This window comes from Cebus imitator, unplaced genomic scaffold (genome assembly GCF_001604975.1).
Source record: "Cebus imitator isolate Cc_AM_T3 unplaced genomic scaffold, Cebus_imitator-1.0 Scaffold48, whole genome shotgun sequence".
Lineage (NCBI taxonomy): Eukaryota > Metazoa > Chordata > Mammalia > Primates > Cebidae > Cebus > Cebus imitator.
Window position 1 is genome coordinate 6,952,995 of NW_016107363.1, and position 3,608 is coordinate 6,956,602.

Below are 3,608 nucleotides of genomic sequence, written 5' to 3' on the forward strand. Positions count from 1 at the left end.
GATTACAGGCTTGAGCCACCGCGCCCGGCCAACATGTTTGTCTTCTAAATCTCCTTGTCTCCCCCTCATCATTGCAGAGGATAAGTGCACCAAGGTGCTCTTCTGTTCAACTTATTTAAGATGATCTGTTCCTTTCTCCCCCCCATGTCTTCCCTAAAGAGTATATGAAGTGGAATCCCGCTGGAATGGAGTGAGATAAGGTTTCTGCACCTCCCTTGCTCCATCATGGCCCCAGCTTCTCCCTGCGGAGGTTACAGAGGAATGTGATGATATGTTTACTTTGGAGCAGACCTTGGCCAGTAAATACACTCCTAGCTCAGACCAGAATCAGTGCCCGATAGGAGATGGGTCCTTCCAAAATAACTGAAGGTCAGTCCTTCCTCCAAATGCTGGTCTGGTCTTTAATAGTGAGGGGAGGGGAGGGTGAGAGTCAGCACAGTACATTTCTCCTGGGTTTCCCTAGATCCTAAACTAGAAGAACTGTTGGTGCAGAAGCTCCTTGATGAATATCAAGACAACAATTACAGCACGGCTGGCCAAGATTAATGAAGAATTGGCAGGTCCCCCTACACTTTTAGAATGATGGGTTCACCATTTTTATTGTAGTACCTTTGTTGGCTTGGATGGCTGACTAGTCATAGGGTCCCAAGTTGGTTAGAACTAGAGGGAATCTACTGGAGAAGTCCAGAATGCAAGACTTCTCTAGTAATTACAATAATAATAATAACAACAACTAGCCTGTCTACTGAGCAAGCAACTACCCCATGTACTTTATATCTGTTGCCACATTTAATCTTTACATAACCCCATGAGGTAGGAACTGAGGCCCAGTGACATTAAGCAAGCAGTTAATAGGTCTGACTCCAAAGGCCAAGCTCAGAACCACAGCACCATACTACCTCCCAGGAAACCATGGGAAGTCCAGGCATGATGAGGTACTGGGCTCAGATTCAAGTTCAAATCCTTATTCTGCATTGATGAGTTGTGTGGGAATAATAGTAATATCTAGATCACATGGCTGCGCTGAGGTGCTCATGCAGTAATGTCGGTAATGTGTTCTGGGCACACAGCAGGTGACCAAGAAGTGGTAGCTGTCACCATCATCATCATTATTAAGAAAGATCTTCAGCTGGGCACAGTGGCTCACACCTGTAATCCCAGCACTTTAGGAAGCTGAGGCAGGTGGATCACCTGAGGTCAGGAGTTCAAGACCAGCCTGACCAACATGGCGAAACCCCGTCTTTTTATAGAGAAAAAAAAAATTATAAATATATATATAATAAATAGGCCGGGCATAGTGGCTCACAGCTGTAATCCAAGCACTTTGGAGGCCAAGGTGGGTGGATCACCTGAGGCTGGGGGTTCAAAACCAGGCTGACCAACATGGTGAAACCCCATCTTTAAAAATAAATAAATAAATAAATAAAAATGAAATAAATAAATAAATAAATATTTTTAAAAAAAGAAAGATCTTCAGCTGGGCGCAGTGGCTCACACCTGTAATTCCAGCACTTTGGCAGGCTGAGGCAGGTGGATCACCTGTGGTCAGGAGTTTGAGACCAGCCTGGCCAATGTGGTAAAAGAAACCCCGTCTGTACTAAAAATACAAAATTTAGCTGGGCGTGGTGGTACACACCTGTAATCCCAGCTATTCGGGAGGCTGAGGCAGGAGAATCACTTGAACCAGGGAAGTGGAGGTTGCAGTGAGCTAAGATCACACCACTGGACTCCAGCCTGGGCAACAGAGCAAAGCAAGACTTAAAAAAAAAAAGTCCTGTTCTTTGTGAGGCATACACCGGCCATCCCATATACATTTAAACTCTCTTGTTCCTCCCTTAGCAAGGCCCTATCCTCCTTCTCTGCCTTATTTTTCTCCCTGGTACATATCATTTTCTGGTGTGTAGTCTATCACCTATATACACTACATACTTTATTTATCTTGTTTATATTCTGCCTTCCCAAGTAGCTGATGAAGATACCACTGCCTACAACACCCCTGGCATTCGGCAGGTGCTCAGGAAATATTGATGTTGAACGAATGAACTCTTGCTCGAAGTTTTAGATTGGAGGTCAGGGTCTACTTCTCTTTCGTCCTGTGAAATGAATCAAGTTATTCAACCTCAGGGAACCTCATTTCCCTCAGTGGCTAAAAAAGAGCAATAATATTTGTGTTTCTCATGTCCCTGTTAGAGCCTAAGGAAAGGCAAGGCCATGCATGGGAAAGAGTTGCCTCCAAATACTCCAGAGACAGTGACTGGATGTCTGCTCCATGCCAGGCAGGATGCCAGGCCCTGGAGGGTGCAGCCCGCAGAAAGCCCCTGCCCTCCAGGAATCTGCAATCCACTGCGAGAGACAGACATGTCAACAAATACAACCTAAATGGGTCACAATTCTTTTTTTTTTTTGAGATGGAGTCTCGCTCTGCTGTCCAGATGGGAATGCAGTGGTGAGATCTTGGCTCACTGCAACCTCCGCCTCCCCAGTTCAAAAGATTCTCCTGCCTCAGCCTCCTGAGTAGCTGAGATTATAGGCATGCGCCACCACACCTGATTAACTGTGTATTTTTAGTACAGACAGGGTTTCTCCATGTTAGTTAGGCTGGTCTCGAACTCCCAACCTCAGGTGATCCACTCGCCTCAGCCTCCCAAAGTGCTGAGATTATAGGTGTGAGCCACCACGCCCAGTTTGAGTCACAATTTCGATTTACAGCAACCGTTTAACAAGCTAAGCACTTTGCATTGCCTCATGTGACCCTATAAATTAGGTACCACCACCAGCTCTATTTTACAGACAAAGAAACTGCAGCAAGACCTTAAGAGACAAAGATTTGAGGTGCAGTTGCTCATGCCTGTAATCCCAGTACTTTGGGAGGCTGAGGCAGGTGGATCACAAGGTCAGGAGTTCGAGACCAGCCTGACCAACATGGAGACACCCCGTCTCTACTAAAAATACAAAAATTAGCCAGGTGTGGTGGTGCATGCCTATAATCCCAGCTACTCGGGAGACTGAGGCAGGAGAATCACTTGAACCCAGGAGGCGGAGGTTGCAGTGAGCTGAGATGGTGCCATTACACTTCAGCCTGGGCAACAGAGGTGGAGGTTGGAGTTAGCTAGGATCACACCATTGTACTCCAGCCTGGGTGACAGAGTGAGACTCCATCTCAAAAAAAAAAGAAAAGAAATGAACAAAGACTTACTCCACACCCAGGTTTATACCCAAGAAATGAAAACATATGTGCACACAGAAACTTGTACATGAATGTTTATAGCAACATTATTCATACTAGCCAAAACATAGAAACCACCCAAATGTCAATGGATGGATAAACAAAACCTGCGATAGCTCTACAATGAAATATTAATCAGCCACAAAAAAGAATGAAATACTTGCCAGGCGCGGTGGCTCAAGCCTGTAATCCCAGCACTGTGGGAGGCCGAGGTGGGTGGATCACGAGGTCAAGAGATCGAGACCATCCTGGTCAACATGGTGAAACCCCGTCTCTACCAAAAGTACAAAAAATTAGCTGGGCATGGTGGCACGTGCCTATAATCCCAGCTACTCAGGAGGCTGAGGCAGGAGAATTGCCTGAACCCAGGAGGCGGAGGTTG